Below are 13,895 nucleotides of genomic sequence, written 5' to 3' on the forward strand. Positions count from 1 at the left end.
ATCACCCTGATATCTGCTGGGAGAGCACTACAGCGGTGCACAGACAATCCAGGAAGTTTTTGGAAAGTGTAGGGGACAATTTCCTGGTGCAAGTGCTGGAGGAACCAACTAGGGGCAGAGCTTTTCTTGACCTGCTGCTCACAAACAGGGAAGAATTAGTAGGGGAAGCAAAAGTGGATGGGAACCTGGGAGGCAGTGACCATGAGATGGTCGAGTTCAGGATCCTGACACAAGGAAGAAAGAAGAGCAGCAGAATACGGACCCTGGACTTCAGAAAAGCAGACTTTGACTCCCTCAGGGAACAGATGGGCAGGATCCCCTGGGAGAATAACATGAAGGGCAAAGGGGTCCAGGAGAGCTGGCTGTATTTTAAAGAATCCTTATTGCGGTTGCAGGAACAAACATCCCGATGTGTAGAAAGAATAGTAAATATGGCAGGCGACCAGCTTGGCTAAACAGTGAAATCCTTGCTGATCTTAAACACAAAAAAGAAGCTTACAAGAAGTGGAAGACTGGACAAATGACCAGGGAGGAGTATAAAAATATTGCTCAGGCATGCAGGAGTGAAATCAGGAAGGCCAAATCACACTTGGAGTTGCAGCTAGCAAGAGATGTTAAGAGTAACAAGAAGGGTTTCTTCAGGTATGTTAGCAACAAGAAGAAAGTCAAGGAAAGTGTGGGCCCCTTACTGAATGAGGGAGGCAACCTAGTGACTGAGGATGTGGAAAAAGCTAATGTACTCAATGCTTTTTTTGCCTCTGTCTTCACAAACAAGGTCAGCTCCCAGACTGCTGCACTGGGCAGCACAATATGGGGAGAAGGTGACCAGCCCTCTGTGGAGAAAGAAGTGGTTCAGGACTATTTAGAAAAACTGGACGTACACAAGTCCATGGGGCCGGATGCGCTGCATCCGAGGGTGCTAAAGGAGTTGGCGGATGAGACTGCAGAGTCATTAGCCATTATTTTTTAAAACTCATGGCGATCAGGGGAGGTCCCAGATGACTGGAAAAAGGCTAATGTAGTGTCCATCTTTAAGAAAGGGAAAAAGGAGGATCCGGGGAACTACAGGCCCGTCAGCCTCATCTCAGTCCCTGGAAATATCATGCAGCAGGTCCTCAAGGAATCAATTATGAAACACTTAGAGGAGAGGAAAGTGATCAGGAACAGTCAGCATGGATTCACCAAGGGGAAGTCGTGCCTGACTAACCTAATTGCCTTCTATGATGAGATAACTGGCTCTGTGGATGAGGGGAAAGCAGTGGATGTGTTATTCCTTGACTTTAGCAAAGCTTTTGATACGGTCTCCCACAGTATTCTTGCCGCCAAGTTAAAGAAGTATGGGCTGGATGAATGGACTGTAAGGTGGATAGAAAGCTGGCTAGATCATCGGGCTCAACGGGTAGTGATCAATGGCTCCATGTCTAGTTGGCAGCTGGTTTCAAGCAGAGTGCCCCAAGGGTCGGTCCTGGGGCCGGTTTTCTTTAATATCTTTATTAATGATCTGGAAGATGGTGTGGACTGCACTCTCAGCAAGTTTGCAGATGACACTAAACTAGGAGGCATGGTAGATACACTAGAGGGTAGGGATCGGATACAGAGGGACCTAGACAAATTAGAGGATTGGGACAAAAAAAACCTGATGAGGTTCAACAAGGACAAGTGCAGAGTCCTGCACTTAGGACAGAAGAATCCCATGCACTGCTACAGACTAGGGACCGAATGGCTAGGTAGCAGTTCTGCAGAAAAGGACCCAGGGGTCACAGTGGACGAGAAGCTGGATATAAGTCAACAGTGTGCTCTTGTTGCCAAGAAGGCTAACGACATTTTGGGCTGTATAAGTAGGGGCATTGCCAGCAGATCGAGGAACGTGATCATTCCCCTTTATTTGACATTGGTGAGGCCTCATCTGGAATACTGTGTCCAGTTTTGGGCCCCACACTACAAGAAGGATGTGGAAAAATTGGAAAGAGTCCATCGGAGGGCAACAAAAATTATTAGGGGTTTGGAGCACATGACTTATGAAGAGAGACTGAGGGAACTGGGATTGTTTAGTCTCCAGAAGAGAAGAATGAGGGGGGATTTGATAGCAGCCTTCAACTACCTGAAGGGGCGGTTCCAAAGAGGATGGAGCTCGGCTGTTCTCAGTGGTGGCAGATGACAGAACAAGGAGCAATGGTCTCAAGTTGCAGTGGGGGAGGTCCAGGTTGGATATTAGGAAACACTATTTCACTAGGAGGGTGGTGAAGCACTGGAATGCGTTACCTAGGGAGGTGGTGGAGTCTCCTTCCTTGGAGGTTTTTAAGGCCTGGCTTGACAAAGCCCTGGCTGGGATGATTTAGTTGGAAATTGGTCCTGCTTTGAGCAGGGGGTTGGACTAGATGACCTCTTGAGGTCCCTTCCAACCCTGATATGCTACGATTCTATACAAACAAACCTTTGCAGGTTGCCTTTAAGCCTCCCAAGAGCCAGTGAGGCTCTTTTCTGTCATCCATTTGGTTACTATTGACACTCTATTAATAATCTCTGGACAAAATCGATTTTTCCCTGCTTTTAGTACCTATATAATCAAATTGCCTCATTAGCAAAATGTAAGCATGTGCTGGCTAGATGGCTGAATAGAAAAGAGGAGGATATTAGAGTAGGTCAGTGACCACTGCATCCTGTTTCAGATTTCCCATAATCAGAGTTTAAAGTGCTATGTCTGCTTCCACCTTACTTAATAGAACAGTGTTAAGGTTCAGCTACCTTGTTCAATGTATATGTTATCGCTTCATTTGGAGCTGAGGAAGGAAGCAGGAAGAGTTTAAAACAAACAAACAAACAACACAAACAAAACTTGACAGCGGGAGTGACCTGGGTACCAAGTGGCTTGCTTTCTCAGGGTGCATGTGAGAAGTTGTTTTACAGCACCGGTTTCCAAGGGGAGCAGTGAAACATTGCTGTGAGATGGCATAGAGAAAGTGGAAGGCAGAGTGTTTACTTTTATGGAGAGAGTCCTAACCCTTCCAGAGGCTGTTTGGCACACCCCTTCGATTTTAACAGACAATGATAGCCCGGCTCCAGAAAGGATGGCTTAAAACCGCCAGAAAAGTTAGCTCTAGGTTTTTAAGATGGAAGTCAATCTTAGAATCCAGTAGGTCCAACCCCCATTCAGATCTAGACAGCTTTCCCTAGGTGGGCTCTGCTCCCTGGGAGAATGGCATATTTACAAACTGTATTTAAATAGCTACCATGTATTGGCGCATAAGCTTTCCTGGGTGAATACCCACTTCGGCAGTCGCAGATCCAGACTAACACGGCTACCCCTCTGATCCTTGTATTTAAATAGAATTCCTCCGGGTCCGTGTTTTTCCATCCTTCTCCTTTTCCCCCTCTTCTTTCAGTGACATTAGTCCCAGCGGCGAGGGTGTGACTGAGCCGACAAAGCGGGCACTCCCCAGGAAGTCCGGCTCAGAGAGCGTGGTGTGCCTTAGCCAGCCGCGGCCAGTCCTTCCTTCAGCTTGGGCGAGCCCCAGCGCATGGAACGTGGCTGCTGCGGGGAGAACTCGCCGGGCTCGCGTTCCTGGGGCGGTGATAACCTCCAGGGGGCGCCCTAGAGCCCCCCGCCTGCGTCTCCCGGCCCCGCGGCGCCAGGGCTCAGTCCGTGGGTTTGAATTTCATCCAGGCACTAGCCTGGAGCGGGCGAGCGAGTGGCCGGCCACGCTCGCCGGCGAGAGGGGAGCGGCCAGTTCGCGCGCAGCTGCCGGCGCGGGAGCAGCCCCGGCCTTTGAGAAACTTTCTTGGCCGGTCGGTGGCGAGCACCACAGCGGGCTGGGCAGGAGCTCGGAGCCTGGCTGGCGAGCCCCGGAGAGCCCGCCTGCAGCGCGTGGGGCGGGCGGAGGAAACACCCTCCCCAGACAGGTGGGTACTGTGCGGGGGGGAGGGGTGGCTCTGTGTGGGGCGGACCCCCGGGCCGGGGAGAAGTACCCCCCCGCCCCGTCACTCACTCCCCGGGACTTTTCCATGCGTCCCCCCGACACCCCATCCGGCCCCGCGGGCATCGCTCTCCAAGCCGCCAGGGTGCTGGGGAATTGCAGAGACCGGGCAGGGGAGGGGAGCCTGCAGATGCACTGCGCGTGGGGCCGGGAGAGTGTGTGTGTGTGTGTGTGTCTGTCAGAGTGTGTCTGTTTGTCTGTCAGAGAGTGAGTGTGTGTGTGTGTCTGTGTCTGTCAGAGAGGGAGGCTGGATCCAAGAATCCTGATGCTATTTGTCCCCCAGTCCTCAAATTGTGCTATTACAATAGAGAACAAGTGCAGCCTCCCCTACTGCCCCACCGCAACGTGGATCCAGCCCCCCCCCCCCCCAATGCCTAGACAACAATCGAAGCTGCTACTCAGAAAATATTCTGGACTCTGGCACATCCTGGTAGGAGTGTCCCGAAAACCAAATCTGGCCCCTGGATCCTGCCAGATCCACCCAAGTTTTAGTCCTCTCCTTCTCAAGTCCAGGTCGTGAATAGAGCAGCAGAAACAGTCTAGACTAGATGCCTCCCGGTGTGTAAGTGCCTCAAAACCTCTGGCACTTGGATCCAGCTGGATTGGTATTTTTTTGGCCCCAGACTCAAACCGAGCTATAGGTCAGAGGCTGGGCTTTTCTGGTCAAGTGGTAGCGGCACCTTGTTTGTTTTAACAATACAACTTGGGAGCCTGGAGCCAAAAATGCAAACTCCAGCAGAGTCCAGGTGCTGAATGTGTCTGTGATGCTGTTGTGCAGGGACGTAGTGGGGTTTGGGATTTTGCGGTGGAAATGGAGTAGCTGCACTTCTTGTCTATTTAGCTGGTTTAAGTTTTGGGTTTGGGATAAAAAGCTCGCTGTCTCCAGAAAAACCCTGGTGCCAAACGCAATCGCTTTTCAGTGGGGCTGTCAGTTTGTAACAAGATCTGGTGAACTAGGATCTGCTGAGGTTTTTTTTTCTTCTGTATTAAGATCAGTAGAATTTGGGGGATTGGGGTTGAAAATTGGCCAGACCCAATAGGATCTAGGAGCTAGTTATGTATTTTCCCAGTTCTGTTGGGCTGAGATGCAGCCAGATCCTGATTTTTCCTGAGAAATAGGACAGCTAGATTTGTCTTCTGCTTAGACTGTACAAGGTGGGCTTGTGGACCAAAGCCTGCCAAGATCCAACTGCCAGACCCAGGATTTTGTGCAACTTAAGGCACTAGAATGGGTTCAAGTTGGGAACTGTCTGACGGGGTAGGAGCAGCTGCCCTTGTTCTCAGTTCATGCCATGGAATTTGGGGGCAGAGGGTGGAAGTTGGACAGACTCAGGAGGTTCCATGCACTGGATCTGAGGTTTTGCCGCACTCATGTGCCAGCACCAGAATCCACACTCTTGTGGTGAAGTAGGAGTACCTCGGCTTCTCTATATGGGTGTTGGAATTGGGGCCAAAATTTGGCTAGTTCCAGCAGGATCCTGGTAGATCCAGCTTTTACTTTCATCCCTCTGAGGGATACTGGTAGAGTTCGCGTGCTGGCTTCAGAGATGGCATGGGTGTTGAATCTGAATCTCTCCCTGTTCCCTTTGGGGTGTTAGTAATACAGTCAGGCATGCCCTTCCATTGACAGCCTTTGAACATTGCGGGAAAGGCAAACAACTGTCCACTCCCCCTTTTCACCTAAATCCCCAACTGCAAGACTGGGACAATTCTTTGTCATCAGAATTCCTAGATGTCCACAACTTTTGATTCCCTCCCCCCGGATTTCTCTTGAGTTTGGAGTCTAAGATCTTCATCCCCTTTGTTCCCCTAGCCCTCTCACTGCCACCCACTGCTCAAACTCTCAGCTTTTGTTCCCCCCTCATCCTCAGACTTCTAGTCCTTAATTTTGTTCCCCTCAAACCCAGCACTGCTGGTGACTCCTTGAATGTACATGCTCTTAGTCAACTGGAAACAGTGGTTTCCCCAGGAGTATCAGATACCAGTAAACGTGCAGATAGCATTTAACGCTGGTGAGTTTCAGTTGTTTAACTTTGAAATCAAGAGATGTGACTAAATAAACAATGTAACCAGAAATAAATGAGGTGGTTCATTTTTCCTTGGTGATATTTATAGTAGGCTCAATGCTGTCCAGCATTTCAACAACATCTTCAACTGCTGAAAGTAGAGAGCTCTGAGCTTTGGTACATGGAAATGTTGTTAGTGAAGCTGTCACAAGAGGTGGCCAGTAACTCAGCAAGTGGGAGAGGATCATGAGTGGGGTCAGATCCAAGTTATGGTGGTTCTGAATGGACGATACTTCGTGCTTTCTGAATCATCTGACGTTATCAGCAAAAGGGCCACAGCTTCCTCTGTTCATCCCTCCTGGTCTGGTGTAAGGAAAAGAGGGTGTTTATAATGGGCATCCAAGGTGCTGGATGGTGGAGGGTGTGATTCCAAGGCACTGAGAAGCCAGGAGATGGGTGGGATTCCTTCAGCCCATCCTTTCTGTTAGGAGAAAGACCCCATCAGCAGCAGCGAAACACAGGCTGTGGCACATGCAGAGGCTGATCTCGTGCAAGATGCCTTTCAAATATCACACTATAAAGCACTATAGTTTCTCTAATGCTGGTTTTGAGCACTGTGGGGTACAAACACTGGTCTAAGCCACGAGTGCAATGCGCCTCTGTCTTATTACCAACCTAAAAACACCATGATTTTAAAGAGGCTGCTTGACAGAGTCTTTCTGGTGTGTCTGTATGTGGCACAAAGAGAAAACAGAAGGGGTTAACTTTAAAAGGTTAGCGTGAGTCATTTGGGTAAATAGTAGTTAAGGCAACTTTTATTAACTATTTAAACCAAAATTATTGTTCCAAGCAGATGGTCATCAATTAGGTAACTCTGTATTTGAGCGTATTTGTTTTCAGGCTTTTAAGTCCCAGCCTTGTGGTAATTGAAGAACTGTAGTAATTGACAAATTCAACTTCCTGTATGCAATAGAGACATGCAGTTATACAGAGGGCACAGTCCTCTCTGTTTTGCCTTTAAAATGGAAAACTACAAGATCAGAGTGTCACAGCCGCCTACAAAAAGATTAGGTAGAATGACAAGCAGGGATATGGGAAATCCTCAAATTGGATTAGATTTGTGGAAGAATTCACTTATATTTAATCTGTTAAAAAAAAAACAGTACAAATGTGATTAAATATTCAAAGTACATGAATAATATGAAAATAAAAGAGAACCTTTCTGATGTGGCAAGTAGCTCAAACTGTAAATTAACAATCACAGTTTGTAACCCACCCCCCAAATTTATATATAAAAAACAATGGCTACTTGCGTGCACACAGGTGTATAGAAAATAAAAACTACATATGCCAAGCAGGATGAGTTCATGGAAAGCAGGTGGGCAGTCTTTCATCCCTTTCAGTGGGATGGACTTGTAATATACATATAAATATCAAGCCCCCAATTCCAAGAAAAGATGAAGGGAACATACCTTCCTGCTTTTGATGAAAGGCATTAGAACCCTGCAGCATAGGTACTGGGGTGCTGCAGTACCCCAGGGCTTGAAAAGTAATAACTGTGACAAAGTTCCTCCTCTGTCTTGGTGGGTCCTGCGCTTATTTGCGGATTTTCTTGCCTCAGAGATTCACCATGTGGGTTGTGGAACAGCCCAGAGACCTTCCCCTCTGGAAGAACCCACAGTCCAGGTCAATTGGGAGGTTAGGGGGGTTCCAGCCCAGGGCCCTGTGGACTGCAGCTGTCTATAGTGCCTCCTGTAACAGCTGCATGACAGCTACAATTCCCTGGGCTACTTCCCCATGGCCTCCTCCAAACACCTTCCTTATTCTCACCACAGGACCTTCCTCCTGGTGTCTGATAACGCTTGTGCTCCTCAGTCCTCCAGCAGCACACCCTCTCACTCTCAGCTCCTTGCACCTCTTGCTCCCAGCTCCTCACACTTGCACCACAAACTGAAGTGAGCTCCTTTTTAAAACCCAGGTGCCCTGATTAGCCTGCCTTAATTGATTCTAGCAGCTTCTTCTTAATTGGCTCCAGGTGTCCTAATTAGCCTGCCTGCCTTTACTGGTTCTAGCAGGTTCCTGATTACTCTAGTGCAGCCCCTGCTCTGGTCACTCAGGGAACAGAAAACTACTCATCCAGTGACCAGTATATTTGCCCTCTACCAGACTCCTGTACCCCACTGGTCTGGGTTTGTCACACACCTAAATACATGGCTTCCATCTTCAGCACCCCACTATAAAAAATGTTCCAGCACTTCTGCCCTGCAGGAGATTTCTGGACTGTATCAAACTGTCAGAATGTGGGGGAAGGGAAGTATAGATCCAAAATGAGTATTTTTGCCAAAACTTCTGTATTTGCATCTTTTGTTGCTGATATTGTAATAGTTTTCCATAACAGCCACTGCTTGCTCCCACATTTTAATATAATCAGCTTTTAACAACTTTTCTTCTTACTGTTTAGTCTAATCTCTTGTAATGAGGTTCAGGTTGAGCCCTATGATTAAATCCTGATAAAAACAAGCAGAGAAAAAATGCAGCCAAATATGAGAGCTTTGGGGAGAGTTTTGTTTTGGATTTTCACCCTCTCCAACCCACTGACAGCCTCCGGAAGAACCCATTAGTTTTGTGCAGTCCAAGAATCTTTGCTGTTGGGCCTAGCGTCTTTTTCATCCGTTTTTATGGGGTCGGGAACAGAAATAGAAGAGGAATAGAAGAGACAACTGTAGAACTGCTCAATCACTTTATAACAAGTTCAACCTATGGACTTGGAAAATCTGAGTGAACAATAAGGGTTGTGACTGATGACTCCATAGAAGATAACCTGATGAGCAATAGACAGCATGAATTCTATAAAAAAAAAATGATAAAGACACCCTGGCAGCGCACTCTGATATGATTACAAATGTAGGAGACAAGGGAATTTGGTGGACGTGATATTTAATAAAGGCCTTTTATAGTCACATGGGAATTGAAAAGTTAAAAAACATTTGTTTAGATAAACATACTGTGATGAGAGAGGCTGCTGAGCCACAAACAGAATGATCTCGAGAATTTAGCGAAACGGGCAAACAGAATTGTGATTTAATTATGTTATTATAAAGACTGACTTGGGAACTACTCTCACTAGGCAAAAGACTGAGGGCTTGGCTACACTTACGAGTTAGAGCACATTAAAGGAGCCCCGGGCGCACTAGCTCACTCCCCGTCCACACTGGCAAGACACGTAGAGCGCTCTGACTCCGCGGCTACAGCACTGCTGGTACGCCACCTCGGCAAGAGGAATAACGTTTGCTGCGCCTTGGCTACAACGCCCAGGCGTCAGTGTGGACGACGTGTTGCATTAGTGCGCTCTGATCAGCCTCCGGAAATGTCCCATAGTCCCCTTAAGTCAAGTGGCCACTCTTGTCATTGTTTTGAATCACTGCAGGAATGCAGATATGCCCTTTGAAAGCTCCCTTTCTGACAGCCGGCTGCTTATCTGCTCTGAGACAAAGCAACCTTTAGTGTGGAATGCTGTGTGTGAGAGAGAGAGGCGGGGGGGACGGGGAGGTCTGCTGCTGTCTGAACTTATAAGACAGCATGCTGACATGCTCTCAGCCCCCCAAAATCCCACTCCCCCTCCCCCCACATACACACAACACATTCCCTGTCACACTCTACTCCACCCCACCCCATTTGAAAAGTACATTGCAGTCACTTGCATGCTGAGATAGCTGCCCATAATGCACCGCTCCCAGTGCCGCTGCAAGTGCCGCAAATGTGGCCACGCCAGTGCGCTTGAAGCTGACAGTGTGGACAGACTGCCGTGCTTTCCCTACTGCACTCTACGAAGGCTGGTTTAACTCAAAGCACTCTACATCTGCAAGTGTAGCCATGCCCTAAGGCTCGGATTTAGGAAAGGATTTAAAGTCACTTTAAGCATGTTCTTAAGTGTTGGGCTGAATATAGATGCTTTCCTCATGGCCTTATCTGGGAACCTGTTGGTTGGTTAGAGAGCAGTAATATAGAAAATGGCCTAGGGATGATGAGACTGTTGCACAAAACATGAACATTCTGCTGCGAAGTTCACTAGGAGTGGCAGATGTAAAACAATGAAGAAGCCATGCTTTGAATTCTGTGACTAGGGTTGGGACACCTACTATTAATAAAGACAAATCCATTGACAAATTAGAAAGGTATTCCCAATCCAAAAGGGAATAACTAAAATGCTACAAGTACTGGAGGGTGAGGTGTGAAGAGTGACTCAATTGATTTTATTCATCTTAGTCAAGCGTAGGGTGGGACATTGTAACAGTTGTAAAACATTTGAACGGTAGTAAAATAAAGGCCAGGGTGAAGTACTTAATTTGTGCCAAGGCTTGACTGTTCCTAGCCCCGGCACCTCTGGGATTGGCCGTTCCTAGCCCCGGCACCTCTGGGATTGGCCGTTCCTAGCCCCGGCACCTCTGGGATTGGCACATCAGTTATGAAAGTAAAAGAAATTGCTTGAGCTTCAGCACCTCTTTCATTACAAACAGGCTCACAACGGGGGGGGCAGCAAAGGGGCAATTGCCCGGGCTGCAGGGTGCCTAGGTGTGCGAGACCGCTTTGGGCCCTGCACTTTGGGGCGCCCCACAGGCCGGCGTGGGCAGTCCCGGAAGTAACACATTCGTCACTTCCGCCCCAGGCCCCGCCCCCCCAGGGATGGCCCTGGCCCTGGGGCTCAGAATTTCTGTCGGCAGGCCTGATTACAAATTAAGCACTGCCAGGGAGGAATGATTCCAGGTGTTGCAGGATGATGTAACAAACCCTGAAACATGAAGAGAACATTTTGTTTAGAGTTGTTTAGGGAACATTTTACTAACAATGAAATTGAGACAATGGAACAATTTGCTGTGAGCGAGACCCAATCACTAGGGAGGTTCAAGCATGGACTGGATAGTGGAGGTGAAGACCAAGCTCCTACTAGTGCAAAGGCTTGAACTAGCCAGTTAGAGGAACGGGGTGAGGGGTCTCAGAGAAATGTGGTGATGTGGGAAATGACTTGCTGGGCTGTTTCCTGCAAGGGGCTGAGTGCACTCCACACTCTGTATCTCCTAGTAAGTGCTCTCTGTACTTTGCAGGATCAGGCTTGTTGTATCTGCCAACTTGTTGCTAGACTCTTAAGCCCCAAATCACTAGTCACTTAAAAAGCCCAGATTAGTCCTGTCTTTACAGAACCAGATGGGGCTCATTTGGACACGTAACAGGAGTTCTTCTTCGAGTGATTGCTCATGTGTATTCCACAATAGGTGTGCGTGCTCGCCACGTGCACTGGTGCCGGAAGTTTTTCCCCTAGCAGTACCCGTAGGGGAGCGCCCAGCAACCAGTGGCGTCTCCATGGCGCAGTATAAGGGGAGCTGCACGCTCCCTCCACCCTCAGTTCCTTCTTGCCGCCAGTGAAGGTGCTTTGGAACTGCTCTGCTCCAGCTTTGCTGTAGGTCGTCCCCAAAACTGCTTGTTCGTTCAGTGTATGGTACCTGTAGTTAGTTAGTTGTTTAGTTTAGCTAGAGCGCCCGGGCCGGGGCATGCCCCGTGCCCCGGGTTTTAAGTCGTGTGACACTTGTAGGCGATCTATGCCACTGAGTAATCCATAGGCAGATTGTTTACGCTGTTTGGGGGAACTCATCTCAGTAATCGCTGCAAGATTTGCAAGTCGTTTAAGCTTCGGACCAAGAAAGAAAGGGACATTAGGCTCCAGGCTATCCTGATGGAGTCGGCACTGACCCCGGCTCCGGCACGCCACTCCGAGTCAGCACCGGGCACCGCGGTGTCGGTGCACGGCGACCCTCCAGCGCCAACGACTGGTCGGCACCGCTCCCCATCCACGGGACACATCAAGAAGGCTAGGAAGAGGCCTTCCTCAATCCCCACTGGCCTCTGGGCCTCTGACTCAAGTCGAGCGGAGTAGCCCGGCCCATTCAGAGCAGGCCTCCCCGGATGTCCGGATGCCCTTCACACCGGAAGCCCTGCAGGTGACCCAGGATGTTATGCCCATGCCTGTACTAGGAGCACCGCCGATGTCGGCCCTGCAGTCGCCCCTGGTTCGGTACTGGTCTCAGTCGAGGGAATGTTCCTGATGCCATTTGCTGCCCAGCGACTGTTCAGGGCAAAGTCCACGTGGATTGCCCTCCATGTCCTCCACCAGGCTGTCTGGTTGGGTTCCATCTGAGCGAGACTCTCGGCACTGCTCTGCCTTGAGGAGCGAACGCCAACGGGACCGAGGCAGACATCGCCAAAGGTCCTTGTCTCAGAGGGGCTATCGCAGCCGGTCATGGCAAGAACGTGGATGTCATTCCCGATCAGCGTCCCACTCCAGGACCCTGCCACGGCACCGCCTCCGCAGCCCCGGGCATCAATCACCAGCGTCTTGCTGTTGCAGATCCACCCGCCGGAGCCGATTGTTACCGATGGTACCGGTCCTCCACGTCGGGATTGCGGTCCCGTGGTCGGTATCACTCCCAGCACCAGCGCTCCTCCCGGTCCAGGGACAGCAGTGGGTCGTATGTCAGCCTGGCCTCCCTTTGTAGTCGTCCATCTATGGGCCAGGCCAGCCAGGCTGAACAGCTGGCTCCTCCAGTGCCACAGCAGGTGTAGTGGCACCGGGCCCCGTGGCCAGCCCAATGGTACCAGTGGGCACCGTGGCCCCTGATACAGACCCCGGTGGGGGCTCGCTCGGTGGTCGGAGCCTCAGAAGGACCATCGGCCTCCCTCTCCAGACCTCCGAGGAAGGAGTCGGTGGGACGTACATCCTCAGCACCGTGCCCCGAGACCGACCAGGTGGTGGACCCTCCGGTGTCAGTGGACACCCAAAGTACCGCGCTGACCTCCTCACCCTCCCCAGATGAGGCGATTACGTCCCCTCCGTCCCTCAGGAGGACTTTAGGGCCCACCAAGAAATCTCAAAAAGGGTGACATCAAGCCTCCATCTCCAAGCAGAGGAGTTGGAGGAGCCCTCGGACTCCCTGTTTAATGTGCTGTCCTCCTTGGCACCGGGGAGGGTGGCCTTGCCGCTCCATGAAGGGGTGGCAAAAATTTCAAATGCCCTGTGGCAAACCCTGGCCTCATTGTCCCCCATCTCTAAGAGAGTGGAACGTAAGTATTTTGTACCCGCCAAGGGGCATGAATACTTATACACCCACCCTGCTCCTAACTTCCTGGTGGTCAAGTCGGTCAACCACAGGGAACGGCAGGGCCAGCCAGCCCCCACCCCTAAAAATAAAGATTCAAGGAGGCTGGAATCTTTTGGAAGAAAAATGTATTTGTCCTCGAGCTTCCAGTTTCGGGTGGCAAACCACCAGGCTCTCCTGGGCCGGCATGAGTTCAATCTGTGGGGCTCTCTGCCCAAGTTCGAGGACTCCCTTCAGGAGTGTGACAGGAAGGAGTTCAAAGCGCTGGTGGAGGAGGGTATAGCGGCTGCCAGGGCAACCCTGCAGGCAGCTTCGGATGCAGCGGGCACGGCCGCGCGGTCCATGGCCTCCACGGTGTCCATGAAAAAGACGTTGTGACTCCTGCTCTCTGGGCTGTCCAGCGAGGCGCAGACCTCCCTGCAGGACCTCCAGTTTGACGGCAAAGCTCTGTTTGCGAAACAAATAGATACAAAGCTGAATGGCCTGAAAGACTCCAGCACGACTCTCCAGACTCTGGGTCTCTATGTTCCGGCTCCGGCTAAACCTAAGTTCAAGCCGCAGCAGACTCCCGCTCAGGCCACCCAGTCAAAATATGAGACCGCTTATAAGAAGTTGCGGGTCTATAAGAGGCGCCTGCAGAGGCAGTCTCGGCCTGCCCCCAGGCCTGGGTCCTCCAAGGGCAAGCAAGTGGGGAAAAGGCGGTTTTGACGGGACACCCGGGGGCGCCCTGCCAGTTCTCATCAGGGATCCACCCTCAATAAAGCTTC

The 13,895-nt window shown here is 50.3% G+C and overlaps 1 protein-coding gene across 3 annotated transcripts in view; it reads left to right on the forward strand.

Annotated features, from left to right (window-relative positions):
• ADORA2A (adenosine A2a receptor) overlaps positions 1 to 13,895 on the forward strand; it is a 57,106-nt gene that overhangs the window by 14,440 nt on the left and 28,771 nt on the right. For 2 of the 3 annotated variants that reach the window (XM_042841610.2, XM_005288600.4), the window contains exon 1: positions 1,495 to 3,900. The exons of the other annotated variant lie outside the window; for it this stretch is intronic. The gene's annotated coding sequence lies outside the window, so the exon portion shown is untranslated. Of the gene's footprint in view, positions 1 to 1,494; positions 3,901 to 13,895 lie in introns of those variants that run through there. 3 annotated transcript variants of the gene reach the window in all.

Source organism: Chrysemys picta, chromosome 15 (assembly GCF_011386835.1).
Source record: "Chrysemys picta bellii isolate R12L10 chromosome 15, ASM1138683v2, whole genome shotgun sequence".
NCBI lineage: Eukaryota > Metazoa > Chordata > Testudines > Emydidae > Chrysemys > Chrysemys picta.